Source organism: Phyllostomus discolor, chromosome 8, assembly GCF_004126475.2.
Source record: "Phyllostomus discolor isolate MPI-MPIP mPhyDis1 chromosome 8, mPhyDis1.pri.v3, whole genome shotgun sequence".
NCBI lineage: Eukaryota > Metazoa > Chordata > Mammalia > Chiroptera > Phyllostomidae > Phyllostomus > Phyllostomus discolor.
In genome coordinates this window covers 73,596,295-73,615,728 of record NC_040910.2, presented here as the reverse complement: position 1 = coordinate 73,615,728, position 19,434 = coordinate 73,596,295, and positions in this window count along the sequence as shown.

Sequence of the window (19,434 nt, the reverse complement as noted above, 5' to 3'; positions counted from 1 at the left end):
TTTAATTTATTTTTATATCCTGAATATCTCCCCTTTTCCTCAGCATTGCTCATTCCTCATCACCGTGTTTGAGCTAGACGTTGAGTCAGAGCATATCCAGTCACGTTCACTACCGACCTTTCTCTCCAGACCCCTCATTTCAAAACGTTCAGAATGAGCTGTTCAGGAGCACTTGGTAAAGAGCAATTAAACATCACTCCACATGCTCTGGCTTAATTACCTTGTTAGGGACCCAGTGTAGCTCGTTGCATCTAAATGCAAATATTCATATTTAAGATTTTTACTGGATTAGATAAGTCAAATGATTGCTACTTCATCTGGAAAGGGGTTGTGGCTGATTAACTACAGGCACCCATGTGGACAACAATGAGACAAATGCTCCCTTGATTCATTTAGAAGAGACGCCGCCGCCCTGCCTTGTTGTGTTGCTGTGTTTCCAGTTGCTGAAGAGGGAGGTGATGACAAAGAGCACTTTGGAGGGCAGACTGCCATCAGGCAGCCACACGGCAGGGCAGGGCGCCTGGCCCCAAGACTGGTGCCTGCTGCGTCTGGGTGCCAGCCGTTGTCCCAGTGGTTTTCACACTCTGGACCACATCTCACAGCATCACACACAGGAGATCAGGGGATGGCTCTCTGTGTTTAGGAGCGCAGGGGGAGCTACGAGGGGGCACACACCGAGTTGCCGACAGTGGCCCTGAGGGATGGCGATGGTGGCTGTGGAGGTGTTACTGGGGTCGGCAGGGATATTTGCCTTTTCTTCCTCTAGTTTGATTTTAGCATACTGCATTTTTGTCATTAAAAAGGTAATAAAGTAGGTAAATATAATATACAAATGTGTTGATTTTGAATCTTCCTTCCCACCTGTGTCTGCAGGCGGTAGGGACAGCATAGTGCAAGGCTGTCTGTGTTCCCTTCGGAGTGCTCTATGCCAAGGAGACATCCCGTCTGGGTGGAATGGACTGGTGGTGTCCCAAGCCTGCTCCAGTGACTAGCTGTGCCCACACACTGCCCTAATGTAAATGAGTGTCTAGGCCAAAGTGGTGTTAAAGGAATCTCCTCCCACACTTCCTGACCGTGGCTTCGGGGGTCTGGGTGAATTTGCTGGCCCTCCGCATGCAGCAAGGGATGCCAAAGATTGAACTCCCATTGCTGGAGGGAGCTAAAGCTCAAGCCCTCCACCGCCTAGCTCCACAGGTCACAAAGAGCTTCCTTCCAGCAGCACCGCCACGCCGGGCGCTGTCCCGGGTGCTGAAAACGCAACCATGGCCAAATTTCAGCTCACCGTGATTTTTGGCTAAAGGTTTACCAGGGAGGAGCAGTTCTGGAAGCCTAGAGGAGTGGGAATGTCATGTCAGAGTGGCCTGGCTTTTGGAATGTGACCAATTCAACATTATCAAAGGAATTTCAAGCAGCGTGACCCTCTCTCCTTCCATTTTTTTTGCAGGATCAATGCATGGTGTGCTCCTTCTGCCAAGAACAACCTCCCACGTCTACATCTCGTGCAGACCAAGGGTCCCCAGAAAGGGACTGCCACCATATAGTCTGGCATGTGTGGGTTCTTGACTTTGTGCTGGAGAGCTTTCACTGCATGAGTCCAGGTGATTTTGAGAGTACATTTATTAAAGCTGGGGGCAGTGGAAAAAAGGAAGGGGTTAAGATAGAAGAAGCAAGGTTATTGCAACAGGAGTGAGCCTAGGTGGAGCTTCCTTGGCCCTTGGAAACATGAGAAAGAGTCGGGCAAGGCTACCTTGGTCTTTTAAAAAGGAAGTCACAGAAGCAGAAGAAGTGAGCCAGCTGGGCTGTGTGGACTCAGGAAACAAGTTACAGAGGCAGAAGGGGGGCCTTGGAGACAGGTTCGGGGTTAACCTCAACAAGCTGCTGCTGTCCACTGCCCTTTGGGTTGAAAGTCTCCTGAGAACCTTTGGAGCTTAGGAGAAAGAAAGCAAAGAACATGCATGAAGACAGTAGAAACGGGGAAGGCGTGGGTGTGTTTTAGGGACAGCGTGCACTGGCTCCTTTGTGTTAAGGGTTTTTATCTGTTTTCTAAAGGTGGGAATTTTAGGGGAGGTTTCACAGGATTATCTCAATAGACTATTCATCCATTTTCCAGGTGTATCTTTAATGTGCTGATTCATAAAAATAAGTGGATAGGGTCGTTTTCTGGTTACTTTCACCTTCAAAGGATGTCACCAAAGAGGGACCAGGACTAAGGCAGGTGTGCCCCACATGGTCTGAAATGTGCAACTAAGTGTCCTCGGTTAAGGAAGATAAGACCTTGAGTTTATTATATGGCTGTAAATTGCTCAGCCACTTGACAATCTGCCTCAGTTTCCCCATTCCTCTTGCCAGAGAATTTTCCTAGCTTTTTATTATCTTGTCTCACTCTCATCCGGGACTTTGGAGGATACCAAAAGGAAGTGAGGGCTCCCTAAGCCAGCCACCTTGAAACAATTCAATCCAGCAGATGTTCACCTGAACATAATTCACTGTTGTCAATTACAGGCAAGACCCTGCTCAAGGATCCTAATTTGAAGAAAGTCAGACAGTCCAGGCAAATAGAGCATCTCGACTCACACATAATGAAGAAGGGGTTCTCCATGGAGAACCCCCTGAGGAGGCTTAGCAGATGCAGGTGCCTGAGCCAGACACCTGAATTCCTTTCTAAGCCCTGGGTGAGAAGCACTGTGACAGTGCTACAGGATGTGTCTGTTCTGTTGCTCACACCCTATTTCTGAAATGCTGGGAGCAAGCGAGGAGGAGGCAGGGCTGTGGCTGACACACCAGCCATGTCCCCATGGGGCTGGCTCTCTGTAGGCCTAGATGCAATGGTCCCTAACAGATGACTCCTCCTGTATTCCACATCTTGTCTGTATCTTGGGGAAGAGCTGATGAGAGAGTGACAATCACTGGTCCACTGTAATTATCACCCCTGTCTTAGAGAAGACAGGGTGTGTCTGGGTAATAGCAGGAACCCTGGGTGGCAGCTGGGTGGCTGAGATGCAGATCAAGTTCCACACCATCACTGACCTGAGGGATGACATGTACTGGGATTGGTCCCCTGCTTCCCCCAAGTGTGGAGGGGTGGCTGATGAGAGCCAGAGCTGGGGGCTGGGGGCTGTCACTCATGCAGGCAAGAAAAGTGTCTGGGCAGCGGGAGACCAGGCCCACTTGCCCTCACTCTACTTTGAGAGACAGGTCAGAATGCCTTCTCCCTGCTCTCCCATTGGGGCTCTTCTGAAAAAGTGAGCGAATGAGGCCAGATGAGCTCTTAGGTTGTTGGGAACTGCCCTGCCTGGTATCAGAAGCTGTAACCCCCACCAAGGCTAAGGCTGAGGGAGTGGCCTTGGACCATAAGCCAGCAAGGAGACAAAAGCTTATCTCCCTGGAAGGAGCACTGCTTCATTCATAACTGAACCCCAAAGCTTGGTCGGTTAGCCAATGACGGGTAAGATTCCCCAAGTGGGGAATGATCTAAGACAGGCATGATCATGTGGGAGGCCCCAAGAAAGGATTTTGGGGGCTACAGCAAAAGAGGGTGATGGACCCTCACTCCTCGGCTGTGACAAAGCCTGAGTCCTCATCGTCTGGGAGAAAATCTCCTTATCCCTTGGCTGCTTTAGTTCCCTGGCTCCACCTAAGCCTGAAACAATGACAGGGTGGTGCAGCTCTGTGCTGAAAAGGGCGGGTTCCCCGGGTGATCAGGCCTAAGAAAGAATATGTAAAATCCTGTGAAACCTGCTTTGTTTAGAATGCTCTCAGTTGAATGATAAGGGTCCAAGGAAGAAGTAAATTTGTTCTTTAAAGTTTTACAGCTCTTTGACCCTGACTCAAAATAGGCCCTCAGACTTCCCTGTTATCTATTGTTTGATCCTTACTTCTTAGCAATGAGTAATGAGCTTTTACCTGAATTCTTATTCAAATAAAACCAATAAAAAGCGTCTCCGGAGGGGGAACAGGGAGCTCTCCCCGCCAGAGAGGGTGGACAAGCAGCGCGCTCCCCACGTGAGGAGTGGCCCTTCTGTTCCTATACCCTCACAGGACCTGGTAATCTCTGTCTATGTTTTTTAGCATGGTTCGACAAACACCCACAGCTGAGATGGATACTGCTGGCCGGTTAGGCTCTCTTCCTGTTTTCATTGTTTGCAACTGTCTGAACTTCATGATTGAGTAAAACCAAACCGAACCAAAGCATTGTATCTCAGAACAGCTATTTTTTTCTATAATTTTTAAAGTTACAGAACACATGCTCTTTATATTCAAATGACACAGAAATATGCAGATTGCATAATAAAGCCCCTTCTCCCCAATCTTGTTCCCCAGAGGCAACAAATACTTACAGTTTGAGGCTGCCCCTTCCACAGCGTTTAGTATAACATTTCTGTTTTTTTATTGTGAGCTTTACCAATGAACTCCAAATTTTAAATACTGGAAAACTAGGTTGACTTGAAATTCAGACTTCAAAGATGCTGCTTGGTCTCCACCATCTGTGAGGACACGGGTCAGACAGGAAGAGCCAGGAGCCTTTGGGCTTTGTGAGGAGGAGCACAGGTGGTGGGGAAGCTTTCCCCTGAGCTGTGACAAAGGCTCCTGCCTGGGTGGAGGGACCAGAAGCGCCTGCCACATTCGCTTTCAGAAAGACATTGATTGTGAGTTACACTCCATTAAGCTGGAAATTGTATTTGCATGTTAATTCTTTGAGCTTCAAATCTTTTCATCCTGGCCTCAGGCTCTTGCACAGTTTGCTAAAGAAATTCTGTCAATTTACCTCATTTTATCTGCCTATGACCGATGGCTGGCTCGCTCAGGTTTTTCACGGTGTCGGTGGGTGTGCGTGCATGTGTGTGTGCAGTGGACTGAGATAGTACTGTGGGAAAGAACTGCTTCTCTTGGCTGCTGCTGGCTCTCATGCAGGGTCCATGGAGTCTGGGACGGCCTTCGTGATGGCTGAACCCCTCAGCCTGGAGAACAAGAACAGAGCCTGTCTTTTTCTTTTTTGTGTGTGGGGGTGGGATTCTTGTAAGGAAGTGAGCTTTGATCACAGTCAACATAGGATCTACCTTGACTGCAGGCTGTGAGGGGAGAGGCCTGTCCACAGGTAGCTGTCAGTGGGCTTTCTGTGGCCAGTCACCAACCATACACCCCCAAAACCAATTGTTGTGGTGCTGATGTGCTGAGACCCCAGCATTACTTTTGCCTCCAGACGTGGCCAAACTTATGTGGCCACATTAATTATTGTTATTTTTTACATGAAACAGAAATATGCTATACACATTATGCTATATATTATTTTTCCTTACTCAATATTTTTGCAAGTCAATACCTGTATATCAATTCCATTCTTTTTAATATCTGTGTAGTATTCCATAGACTATAAGGTCTCTAGGTTTGTTTTTCTGTTACAAACAATTCCACAACAAACATCTTTGCTCATACATCTTTTGGATTGGTGGTTTTATTTTACTTGGAGGGGTTCCCAGAAGCAGCATCGCTCTTGGGTCAAAGGGACTCCATATCTTAAACTTTAATAAATCCTGCTAGATTACTTTCTAAAATGGTTGAAATAATTTACAGTTCCACCAGCAGGGCTTGTGAATGCCCCCTTCCTTACACCCCTGGCAGCACAAGATATTATCAATCTTTTAAAATTTGGAGGTTAGGATGTAGGGACACATTTTTATTTTCATTTGCATTTCCCTGAAAATGAATGAGGTTTCCCTTTAATTCTAAATCGTGCCCTATCATCTTTGCATTGATGCATCATCTTTGCAGATGAGTTGGGTCAGGGTTGCATGTAAAAACAGAAGATGAAGACCTTCCAGAAGGCCAAAGAGATTGGAGAATACTGGGCATGTCTTTCAGATCATTCTCCAGGCCACATAGGGCTCCTGGTAGTGTCTGGTGCCACCTCCTGCATGCAGATGAAAGGATGGGGCTATGGCAGCAACAAGGGCAGTTTAGAAAAATGGACTCAGGTCACTTTCTCCACAGTCTGAGTAGAGTGCAGAATGATGGGCCTTCCTGGAAAAATTTAAGCAGCTATCAGAAGACCACCTTCCATTTATTCACTAAAGATAGAATGATGAATAAGATGGGCAGGCCTCTGCCTTCATTGGTCTCAGAGGTCAATGAGGAAGTCATGTGCTTAAATAAATGATCATGCATATGCAATCTGCCCAGAAAATATCCAGCCATGTACTATGAAAAATAGAGACATTTATTGAAGAAGATACAAGATACAAGAAACATTGTGCATAGGGCAGTGATGACTCAGTCTCCGTCAAAGTAGCCACCTTTGGACCTCACACAGTTCTCCCAGTGTCTCTTCCACTGTTCAAAAACACTTTGCAAAATCCTTTGTTGGAATTGGCATCAGCTCCCCCAGTGTATTTTCCCGAATCTCATTGATGTCTGAAATCTCTTCCTTTTCAAAGGTTATTTTAGTTTTGGGAAGAGCCAGAAGTCTCAGAGCACCAAACCTGGGCTGTAGGGGGGCTGAGTCACCTGGTTGATTTGATGTTTCACCAAAAAACTGCACAAGGCATGATGCATGAGTGGGCACGTTGTCATGATGAAGCTGCCAATCACCAGTTGCCCATAGTTGTGGCTGTTTATGTCGTATTGCATCTCTCAATCAACGAAGAACACTGAGGTAGTACTCCTTAATTGTTTGGCTTGGAGGGGCATATTTGTGATGGATAACACTTTCCCAGTCAAAAAACACAGTTAACATGGTCTTGATCTTGCTGAGACTTTGCTGTGCCTCCTTTGGGAGTAGAGAACTACTTTGGGAAATAGATGACTTATGTTGTCTCATCCCCAAAAGCCTTCTGAATAATCCAAATAGTTTCCATGGAGGAATGTTCAAGTTTAATACAAAATCTGGTGCAGATCTGTTTCTCTACTGGCTCAATCATTTTGAATGCAATGGCCGCATAGTACACATGCTCACTCAGTGGCATCTACCGCCTCCACTGACTAGTACAGTGAAGTCATCATTATTCTTGCATGTGCATTCCAGTCCACTCTCCTTAGCTGTCAGGTTACATCAATGTTGTGCAAAACATTCTTGTTATAATACCAATGGCTGGACATTCTCTGGACAGAAAATCGTATTGTATATGTTTAATTACAAATGTGATAAATGCTAAAAAAAAAAGTGCAGGGGAGCCCAACTTAGTCTGTGCAGCTTGTCAGTTGGGAAAGGCATCCCTGAGGGACATTTCTGATGAGACCAGGGATGAACCGGAGCTGGCCAGATGAAGGGGGTGGCGTGGCAGCATTCCAAGTAGAGAGCACAGCATGTCCAAGTCCTTGGTTGGGGACATCTGCCTTGTACAGAGCTTGAAGTGGGTGACCTCTTGACTCTTGAGGAATTGAGTCTTTGCCAGTGTGAGCTCCACCAAAGGGTCCCAGCACTTCTCCCATAGGTGCTGGGCTGGCCCAGTTGCTCACTGGCTGAGAAGCATTTAAAGGTCAGGGGCCCCTGGGAGAGTCTTACTAGGTAGCTTTCTGTCCTCGAGCATTGTGGACAATGCATTTCTGCTGTTTAAGCCCCTAGATTGTGGTACTTTGTTATAGTGGTCCTAGCAAACTCATACCGAGAGTAGTGAAGATCATCAAAGCCAAGACTGGTGGGAGACTGGAATGAGGTGTGGGAGGGGTAGGAAAAACGTTGAACCCTGGAGCTTCCCAGGCAGAGTACCCAGAGAGCGTGAGGACAGACAACATCAAGAAAGGAGACTTTAAGACATGGTCAAGGAAAGCAACGTCTTCTGCCCGGTCTGCCAAGGCGTGTGGCCAGTGAGCTCTCCCGGCTGACAGGTCAATGATGGAGCAGACTCTGATGGTACAGGAGACTCTGTACGCCCACCTGGTTGAATGGTGGAGATGTCTAGCTCCTTTGCTTCCTTGGGTGTAGAATGACCAACTGTCCCAGTTTGCCCGGGATTGGGGGTTTCCAGGAGATGGGCTTGCACAGCTAAACCCAGCAAAGCCTTAGGTAAATTGCTGTGAGTTGGTTCATGCTACCTGAGAGTGTGCACTCCTCAAAGGAAGCTGCTCCTTTGGATCAATATAAAAAACCCAGGTGAGATTCCCTCCAAAGGGGGTGATGCAGGCTGCAACCCAATGACACCATGGTGCTGATGGGTTGTGCCAGGCACAAGGAGGGTGTGGCAGTGACCTCTGTGCACCATTAACCTTTTATACACCTCAGAACAGAGGCCAGACCAGGGTCTTCCCTGAATGGGGAACTGCCCAGTGTGCCTTCTCCCTTCTGTCCTCCAGAATCTGCTAAGAGCATCTGCAAGAGGTGGAATGGTGTTCCCCCACCCCAAGAGATAGGCCCATGTCCTAATGCCAAGAGCCTTGCAAAGTTAGGGATCTTGAGAGGAGGGGTTTACCCTTAGCCATCAGAGGGACCCTACATGCCATCACAAGTATCCCTGTAAAAAGGACATGGAGGGAGACTGTACACAGACACACGGAGGGGGAGGCACAGTGACGATGGGGGCACATCAGGGTGATGCAGCCTCAGGCCCAGGCATGCTGGGGCCACCACCGGAAGCAGGACCAGGCAAGGGATGGATGGTCCTCTAGTGCCCCCAGAGGAAGTGCAACCTGCTGACACTTTGATTTTTGACTTGGGGTGGGGGACAGAATTGTGAGGAAGTACACTTCTGTTTTTTAAGCCTCGGAATGTGTGGAAATTTGTTACAGCAGCCCCAGGGGACTAATTGTAGCACCTAAGCTTTCCAGCCACCAGATGAGAGAACCCACCTGGGTTCTTCCCCTCTGATCAGGTCCACATCTCCACCTAACAGGCTGTTGCTTAGAGTCTGTCATGAATGACGGGGACCTCCCTGGCTTGGGGCTGACTGCCTGCAGGGCAGGGAGTAGGGAAGAGTCTGCTCAGAGCAGGCTGAGCCCCAGCACTGGTCACAGGTTCACGGGAACCCACCTTCTGCTGTGTTTAGGATTATGGCTACTTCCCCTGCAGTTGAGAACTAGGTTTTGCCAGGCAGCTGGTGTTTGGTGGGAGGTGGGACAGGGAAATAGGCATGCAGAGCTTCTGGCAACGCGTGATGGCAGAGGAGGGAGTGCAGGGAAGGCTTGGTGGCAGAGCTGCTGTTGATTCATTCCAGCCACCTCTCCATTGGTTCAGCCTTTTCCAGCTTGCGTGGCTTTTATATTGTATCCTGGCAAGAGCTCTGGGAGGTGGGCAGGGAGGGCTGCTGATGTATTGGAAAGACAAGGCTGCGATAGCTAGGGTGGGTATTGCCTGGCCTGGGCCTCGCAGCTGTGAGTGGTGGAGGAGGCAGGACCAGCTGCCTCAAACCCTGTGCTCATTCCTCAGCACCAGGGGGCTGTTTGTTGAGCTCAGGCAGGTGCCACCAGTCAGGCAGAACATCTGTTTTGCCTTGGAGAACAGTTCCTGCAATACCCATTGCTTCTGTGTGGGGCTGTCTCAGGCTGGGTTCCCCAGGACATAGATCTGAGCATGTTTCTAAGGGAGTGTTGGGAGGCGGGGACTATGCCTTTGGAAGGGAGGAGAAGGCAGTGGGGCTGAGCACAAGGGAGATGGTGAGCTTTAATGCCATCTTCAACGATGGCCTTGGCCAGCCCCACAGAGAGCTCTGGGGCCCCTACTTTCAGATTGGGGCATATCAGAACCCCAGAGCCCCAGAAAGCCAGAGCTAGAAGGAACCTCAGACATTGCACTGTCCTACCTTCTCATTGTAGGACAGGGAGGCCCAGGCTCAGCTGGGCAAGAGCATGACCAAAGCCACCCAGAAGTGTGACTGCAGCACCCCACAGATGACCCTTGGCCCCGCCTTCCCTCCACCTGGCTTGAATTGATCCTCTTCCAGGCAGCTGCCCCTGTTCAGCCCACCCAACTCCCTCACACATTCAAGTCCATCCAGTAGCAATTACAGCTACGTCTGTAGTGGGTACTAACTGGGAATTGACAAGCCCCAGAATTTCAGCATCCGCTGTGCCCCTGAGAAATTCACTAGGTTTGAGGCCAGAGAGACCTGAGTTTAAGTTCATGTCCCATCACCACTGCTGGGTGACCACACGCAAGCGCCTTTCCTTCTCTGAGCCTCCGTTTCCCCACCTGTAAAACTATAAAAGGGACTAAAAGTACCTTCTGCACAAGGTTGCTGTGAGATTAAATTAAATCATAATTGTGAAAGAGATTATTATTATCATCATTATTATTTCACAAGGATATCACTCATCTTGACTCACTGAAAACTCTTTGAGAATAGATCCAATATTCTCTTCCCTCTTTGTTTCCCAGAGAGCTCCTGGGACGGGGCTGGGAACCCAGCGAGTGCTCAGCAAACACAGTAACAAAGTGAGGGGGAGTGTGTGTGTATCTGTTTCAATTAAGTACAGTTAACCTTTTTATGAGATGTAACAACAGGACAACTAACATGGCATGAGCACTTAACCCATGCCAAGTGTCTCGTTTAATCCTCCCGACATCCTTATGAGCAGGTATTATAACTCCCAGTTTACAGGGAAGGAAACTGAAGTTTAGAGAGGTCAAGTAATCTTCCCAATGTCACACAGCTAGTAAGTGGTGGAGCCAGGAATTGAAACTGGGACTGTAACTTCAAAGCCCATGCACCCTCCATGTGCCAAGAGACAGTTTGCCAGTGTCTCCCCAAGTCCTATACCTGGAAGCTGCTGTGTCCAGAGTCATGGGCAGATGACCCAACAGGTCTGTAGGCATCCCCCAAGCCTAAGAATGAGTTGTGGTTTGGACAAGAAGTGGGTTAAACTCTGAGATGGTTTCCCCCTAGAAATGTCACCGACAAGTCATCATTTCTGGAATAGCCCTGCTTTGGCCACATTCAAAGTCTTCCCGGTTGTTCTGTGTAGTGTACTTGGAGCAGATGCCACTTTCTCCACTGTGGGGTATTGAGGATATCACCCCAGGGCCCCTTGCAGCCCTCTCAAAACTCTAAGCCTTAGAAAGCTACTGGCTCCCACTGCCCCCTGCCCCCCACCTTCTCCTGGGCCCTGTGGTGGACACTGGGAGGTATCACCCTCCAGAAATGAAGGGCGGGTCCTCCAGGGGCTGAAACCGTCTGCGGGCTCTGAGCCCTCCCGCGCCACCCTCCTTCCAGAGATAGCGCAGCTGAGGGGAGGTGCTTCACCGGAGATCACGCCCTCTTTCCGGGGCGGTCTGCTTCCACCGATCAACACGGCGGCCTGGCCTTCTCGCTCCTACTTAACATGGCTGTGGAGGGTTATGCTGGCTCCAGAGCTTTCTGCGGGGCTGGCTAAGGCCATCGTTGGACACTGCTTCGAAAGTCAACGTCTCTGCATCTGGTCCCACTTCCTTCCCCTCCCTTCCACAGCGGTAGGGCTCCAAATGACTAAGAATTTACAGACAGTGCTGAAGGAAGGGACGCCCCTCTGCGTGAGGGCCCTATGCAGTTGCACAGGCCGCAGACTCTGGGGGCCGGCCCCAGGCCAGCCTGTTGATGATGGAACGATAGCCACTTTGTGAGCAGGGGCCTTGAGTGTCAGAGGAGAACGGAGTTTTAGTTCACAGGCCTCAGGCCTGAGCGGCACACGCAGGGCTGCTTCTCTGGGGGGCCCAGTGAGCTGCAAGGCTTCAACGCAGGGCCTAGGAGGGGTTCCATGCCCTCAGCCCTTCAAAGCCGCAGCAGGAAGGGGAGACAGCTGCATCTTTCCCCACCACAGAGGCAGTGAGCTTTGCCTGGGGCTTCGTCATTACTCCCAGCCTCAGCGGCTCACAGCCTCCTCTCCCAGGCAGGAGGCAGGGCTTGCAAAACCCTCCCTGCTAAGAGGAATGGAAGAGCTCTGCCTAGAAAGCCTGTGGCAGACTCCTGATGTGGTAGTCTTGCAGGAGTGATCTGCCCGCAGGACAGACAGCTGTTGAGGGCAGTGGGAAGTTGTGGCATCTGGACAGCAGACAGCAGCCTTCCCAGACCTGCTACCTCTGGCTGGAGGGAGACCTCTGCCCTGGTTTTAGCAGCCTGACCTCAGTCCTGCTTGACACCCACCACCCCCACTTGACTGGAAAGGACCTGGCACCCCGAAGGTGTAGAGTAAACAGTAATTAGTATTATTGCAATTGCTGAGCCCTAGCCCTCATCCCCTGGCATGAGCCCATCCCCTGGGACCATGCTGGGGACCCAACCACGGAGCCCTCAGCAAGTGGGCCACCCTGCCCCCTGCAGTGTGAGGCGAAGAAAGGCATTCCCAAATCCCTTATAGATAGGCAGATATGCAGCTTTGCATTTGACTGTGGCAGCCTAGTGGGTGTTTCTTGGTCGTGTTTTGTGGCTTTTACAATTGTATTCCTGGGGGTGCAATAGAATGTCTGTAGATTCTGCAGTTCAACAGATCTGGCTTTGAACACCAGCTCAGATACTTCTGAACCATTGTGTAGCATTGACAATGTGCTGGGCTCCAGTCTGAGTGCTCTGTATAAATTAACACATTTAATCTTTGTGTCAACCATACAGGGTAGGCACTGTTAGTATCTCTACCTCAGAGATGAGGATGTGAAGCACGGAAAAGTCGATTGTTTAAGTTCACACAGTTAGCAGAGCTGGAATTTGAACCCCAAGATACTGGCTGTGGATGCTATTTATTCGGGGTTGTTCTAAGTGTCTTCTGTGTATTAACTCAGTTAATCTCACAGCAACCCTATGAAGGAGGAATTATCCTTGCCCCCGCTGTATAAATGGAAATGCTGAGCCTCACAGAGACTGTGTCATTTCCAAGATTGCACGGGAGGCAGTATAGCCTGATTAAAGAACAGGAAGGGTGTGCAGTTGGATTGACCAGGGTTCAAATCCCATCACCGCCATTTACTAGTTGTGTCACCCTGAGCAACTTACTTAACATCTCTGACCCTCAGCACAGTGGGAAGAGTCATATCTTACAGGACGGTGGGGCATAAATAATAGTATCACTAGTTACTATGAGACAGCCTCTACTAGAAGCACTTAATTCCTTGTAATTTAATCTATTGCAATAACCCTATGATTCTATTAGTAGTCCTATTTTAATGGATAAGGCACAGAGAGGTTATGTAACTTGCCCAAGGTCACACAGCTCACCAGTGGCAGAGCTGGGGTTAGATCCTGGACAGTTAACCTGGGCAGAATGGCACCAGAGTCCACACTCATAACTACTGTAGTAAACTGTTAATATGTGTAACCAGTTTATGGAATGAGCTGGATTTGGTAGGCTGCAAGCAGAAGATAACTTAACACTTAATTCTGCCCCATTAATTCATTCTCTTGAATAATTCTTTCTTGTTCCCAGATGAAATCTTTGGCAGATCCTTAGTTTTTCTGTTCACTCTTAGGGCTTAATAGATGGTCTCATCCCTCCCCTACCCATGGTCATTAAAAAGCCTGTTTCTCTGTATTATCCAAGCTTTAATCTCGTACCCAATTCAAAACAACTTCATCTTCCCAGTCACCTCTTAGCTTGGGCCTCCCTCAGACACACCTGCCATGGGGAAGGAGGTCTGGCTGGATTCCTCCCACCTTCCACCTCTGCACCACTGTCTCTCCTGTCCCCCCATCTGTCCTCTGCTGGCCTCCCCAGGGGACCTGGCACAGTAAGGGGCCAGAGGCTGGAGAGTCACTTCCTGGGGCGGGTGCATTCCAAACGCCAATTCTTCCTCTCTTGGGACACTTGGGAGGGTCCCTTGGGGACCTCTGATGGCACTTCCCTGGCATGGTGGGCCCTGCTCCCCAGGTTTCTCCCCAGCCCCTGGCTTCTGGCTGACCAATTCCCAGCGGACTCTCCAATAGAACCATTTCACCCCACTGTGGGCCTCTTCATGAGCCAGCTTTGCCATCTCAGCCCTGTGTGGACATTTGCCCTTCACATGTGGACAGTGGTGTTAGAGGATGCTAGCAATCTTGGGAAGAATCCAGGGAGTGCTGTGCCTTTGGAAGCTAAACTTTCTGGCACCTGGGCCTGGGGTGGCCTCCATATCTGAAGGCGTGACCTTCACACTTCCAGTGTGACTGCTGCAGCTGTTGCCACAAAAATTCAACCTCAGATAATAACACTTATTTGAATATCACAGTCTCCATCTCTGTCTAATTTTTGTCCCCACAGCTTCTTCTGCATCTGTGGACGACATCTCAGTTCTCCAGGATGGCTGTGAAGTGGAGTCAGGTGCATCAAATTTCCTTCCCAGGGGTGACAAGCCCAGTAGAACAGAAATCCTCTTTGTAAAGGAAAACATAGTTTCATTTTTATTGTTGAAAAATGTATACAAAATTCACGTGATGCAAGAGTGGTCCCCGATGTTGGAAAAGACTGGTCAGACAGTGGTCAAGGGAAGATTTGTCGCTGGAGTTTGCTCCTGGCCGAGCTAAGCGAGGGGTCCTGGGGGTGCCTTCCTTAGTGTGGTCACCAGAGACCTGGCAAGGGAGGGAGGTTGTGTTCAGAATACAAATCCTAATTTGGGCTTCACCACTGCCTGGCTTCAGGGTCTTGGCTAATTCCCTGGCCCAGGCCTCAGTTTCCTTGTCTGCAAAGGGAGGCCTCCTAGACATAGGCACAATTAGGTGTTGCTGCTGATGGCGACAACTGCCACAACTACTTTGGAGAGCAGTTTGGCCGTACGCAGTAGAACTGAAGATCAGCTTGAACCTGGGCTCAGCAATTCTGTGTGGAGGTGTCTGCTCTGGGGAAGCCTCTTGAGTGCACAAGGGCATCACCACAGCGCCGAGGTTGTGACCAGTCCCTGGAGCAACCCCCGTTTCAAAGGGGGTACAGTGCTGCATGATCATTTAATATAGGGTTAAAAACAATGAATAGAAATGAGGTAGATTCATGTAGTGATGAGAATGAGACAAGTGAATGGCAGAAAACACTGAAGACTGGTATGTGAAGTATTCTACTCCTCATGCAAACTAACGCACATCCCAAAATACTGCACATTATCAAGATTCCTGTGTCCACGCAGAAGCTGAGAATGGAACTGGGAAGGTGCACAACCAGTTCACGGCTGTGGTGGCCTGAGCAGGAGGAACGGCATTGGGAGTGGAGAGAAAGGGGACTTTGAATCCATCTGTAAAGTCATACAGAGATATATAGATGAATATCTTTTTTAATAAAAGAAGACAAAGCAAATAACATTGTATATTTTTCCTGTATCTTTGAAATTTCTAAAAAAAAAAAAAAAGTGGCGGTGGTAGGGGAAACCTATGCATAAAAATTAGCTGGGAAAGACTCATAGGTTGAAAAAGGGTAATTGAGTCGTTTGGTCCCAACTTGGCAGACTTCTGGAGGTGAAGGAGGGTGGACTGAGGGGTCATTCCCTTGGGGTCGAGGTTCCCCTAGCCTTGAAACTTTGCTCGTGGCTGGAGCGTGTGCAGTGCACACCCTGGTGGGGTAGGGGGTGGGGGTGGGGAACAGAGCAGATGGATGAAGCTGGGGCCACTCACAGAGAGAAGGAGGCGAGGGGGAGGAACTGAGTTTGAGGGGTCCCTGGGAGTTCCCCAGGGTGAGCGAGAGGGTGGGCCACCTGGTATGTGACTTCACCTAAGTGCCTTCCTGAACCTCCACATTTCCCCATGGGCTCTTCAACTGCCTCCTCCCAGGGGCTATTGATTAAAGCACAAAATGGGGCCTTTCATGGGTCCCCAGGGGCACCTTTCCTTCAGGAGGCCCATTTGTATGGCTCATGGTTTAAAAATCACAACCGAATTAAACTTGTGCTGATTTAATTAGACATGTAAGCCCAGGGACTTCTTTCTCTTCCCGCTCCTGGGTCCCCGGCCAATGACTTCTCCCACTGCCAGGAGACTGCTGCTCTCACTGCTGGGCCGGCCCACGAGGGGCGGGCTGGAGCCTCCCTCGTCCTCCTGGAGGCTGAAGTAAGCTGTTAGGACCGGAAGCATACTTGAGACCATCAGAGTCCTTGTCCTTATTGTACAAAAGGGAGACTGAGGGCCAGAGAAGGACAGCAAACTGCTCAGGGTCACCTGTGGTTGTGGCATCTTCTAGAGGCCTCTGTCCAGACCAGGGTGTGGCCCAGTGAAGAAGAACCTCTTCTCGGATACTGTGAGGGACAGAATTAAGGCCTGGGGAGCAGCCCTAGTCCTGAGACTCCCAAAGCCACACCCCTCTGAGAATCTGGGTTGGGCCACATGATTGGTGGACCTGTGGCCCTCCCAAAGATACACACACCCTGCTGTCCCCTGTCTGCAAATACGTTTCCTCCCAAGACAAAAGGGGCTTTGTAGACATGATTAAATTAAGGATCTGATATAGGGAGATTATCCTGTATTATCCGGATGAGCCCCAGGTAATCACAAAAGCCTTTGTAAGACGGAGGCAGGAAGGTCTGAGTCAGAGGAAACATGGCAAGGAAAGCAGAGGTGTGTGTGTGTGAGAGAGAGAGAGAGAAAGAGAGAGAGAGATTGATTGGAGATACTCTGCTGTTGGCTTTGAAGATGGAGGAAGGGCCATGAGCTAAGACTTGCAAGGGAACTCCAAACATTGAAAAAACGCAAGCAGACGATTCTCCCTTGAGTCTCCAGAACACAACCATGCTCACACCTTGCTGGCATTCAGAAGTGTGGGCTAATAAAATTTATCTTGGGTTAAGTCACTGAGTTCATGGTCGTTTGTTCTAGCAGCTATAGGAAACCAATATAGGGCATGAAACAAAAACTTTGAGTTTGAGAGGAAGATGGGATAAGTAGGAATTTTTCTGTTGCATGTGGCAAGAAGGCTAACCCCAGTTTCCCTAAACTTCAGGAAAAGGGACAGGGTAGGGAATCCACTGGGCCATCTACCTGCTCAGCCCAGGGTTGGAAATGGCTTTAGGCAGAACTATGTTCCGGGCTTCAGTGGTGGCCAGACCAGGGCAGCAGCTGCAGACTTTATTTCTTCTCACCTAGAAGTCTGAGCAAAAAAGGTCTTTTCATTTCCTTCCAGAAGCTTCAGCTGAAGTCTCATGGGATCTTAAGAGTTCTCTTTTGTCATACCCCAGTCACACAACATATCTGGAACTGAGGCAACCACAGGGACTGAGACCAAAGAAGTGATGGGTCCCCAGATAAAAATCAAAGACTGTGATTGGAAGTCGGGAGGTGGGGTGGGGAGGAACGATAGCACACCCACAATGTGCACGGCCACTGTGAAGCACACCGGCATCGTCTTCAGTGCACATCGTACGGAGAGGCAGCTGCCCAGCTTCAAGTGCTGCCTCTTGCAAGGTTACCCTGCACAGATCACTTCATATGAGCACATTTATATGCCATGTGCTCATCTGTAGCATGGAGAAGCCAGTGCCTTCTTCGTAGGGATGCTGTAGGAATTAGAGGTACCCTACTTAGGTTAGAGTTCACCTGTCACAATACCTAGCTTGGAGGGAGTCCTTTGTGGGTTGTCAGTTTTGATGGTGATAATAACCTCAAGGATGATGATGATGGTGATGATGGTGATGATGGTGATGGTAACGACCTGGGGATCTTCTGTCTGCAGGTGTACTTGGTGGCTGTTGGTGGCCAAAGGACTTGCTCACAATTTTCCGGCTATCCAAATCAGTGAGTAAGTTAAAGGATAAAAATAGTTCAAGAAAAGAAAAAAACCAAGTGTATCTCTTGGCACATAATGGAATCAGTAAAGTCTCCAAGGGAAAGTTTTCATTCAAATGCTGCTGTTCAATCTGAATATTTAAAAATATATTCCTAATGAGCACATACAGTTTTAGCTTCTTGGAATAAAAAGTAGATAACAGAATCAAACAAACAACTGCTTTTTTTGGCATTTAGCTACCCCACTGCCTCAGTGTTGTAGGCAAATCTGATGTGACTTTTTCTTGAATAGAAGTTCTGTGCTCATTGGAGGAAATGTTCTTGGGGTGTGGTCAACCCCAGAGCCAGTGAAAACCCTCTCAGTTGGCATTTCCTCTGGCCAGAGTCCAGGGGATGTGCTGTGGCTCAGGCTCCTGGTGTCAGCCTTGGGTTATGATGCTGAAGATGGAGAGAACTTCCCATTTACCTGGCCAGTCAGTGGGTGGGCAGGAGCTTCCAGTTTGCAAAGTGCTCTCACCTCCAACATCTTACTTGCTTTTCATGGCACCTACATGATTTATGCATGGTGTGGTGAAAAAGCTGAGGTTCAGAAAAGAAATCTGGGTTGTTTAAGGCCACACAGCCAGTAAGTGTCTGGGACTAGAACCTCCATCTTCTACCTGCCTGCCTTGTCTGCTGCCAGTACCACATAAATCAACACTTGCAATGCAAATCGACTAAAGTGCTGTTTAGGACCTGTTTAGGAATTAAGAATCCATATCTCAAACCTGTAGCAATGTGGTGGGTGCTTCAGAAGATGCAGATTAATGACACCTGTGTGGAGTCTGCAGCAATAGTTCCTCGTCTCCTTCTGTCAACAGAATCCTTAGAGGTGCAGGATGAAAGGTCCTAACGTTCAGCAGGTCCTCTTTGTTCCCAGCCTGTTCACATTAATTCCCTCAGTGCTTTACAGAAATCTCTCTGGATTTGCCTGTTTTGCCTTGTATCACAGCATTCATGCACATGCCTTACCTCCAGTGCTCAAATGTGAATTCGGTGAGGATGAGGCTTGATGTTTGCATTTCTTTTCCCACCATGGTACCTAGCAGAGCATGTGGCTTATACTAAGTGCCCAGTACACTGCTCTGGAAGAGGATGTCCAGCTGGTGGATGGCTTCCCCATCATGTCAGTGGCAACTCAGGAACTGCTTCACCTGAGAAGGGAATGTCCTTCCCACAAAGAAAGAGGCTTTGTGGAGTCGTGGATAATACAACAGATTTTTCTCAGGGACCTCACTTCTCTGACTCATAAAAGTCGTTGAGGTGGCATCTCCATAAGTAACACAGAAGGCGATCTTGGGCTTAAGGCTGAGCTGGGAGGAAGAATTAAAGCATCTCTTGCTTGAGCTACTGAGTGGGCCTGATCCAGGGACATAACACATCATACAGTACTCTACAGTCTTAGCATTCATTACTAAGCACCTACTATGTGACAGTTACGAGACTTAACATAGTCGCTGCCTTCAAAGAATCCACCATTTAAAACAAGGGGCAGACCCCAACTCAAGTCTGGCCATCAGCACAGGCTCATGCAGGTATGGAGGAGCGCTGAGAAGGGCATGAGGGCTCTGCCATGAGGATTCTTGGGGAGGAGCTGAGTTTTCCTGCTGGGTAGAGAAGGCCAGTGGAGGGACCTGGACACTGTATTTTACTCACATGGCTTCTTATTCTACCTCACGGCAACAGGTTGGCATGCTCCTCTAACAGGTTCACCTTGGAGACTTTCCTGCTGCCCAGACTGAGTTTCCTGGGGACAGGAACTCAGTTTCTGCTCCTTTTAGTTCCTCTTCCTTCTAGTGAGAGGTCTTCTAGGCTGATAGAATTTTAGGAT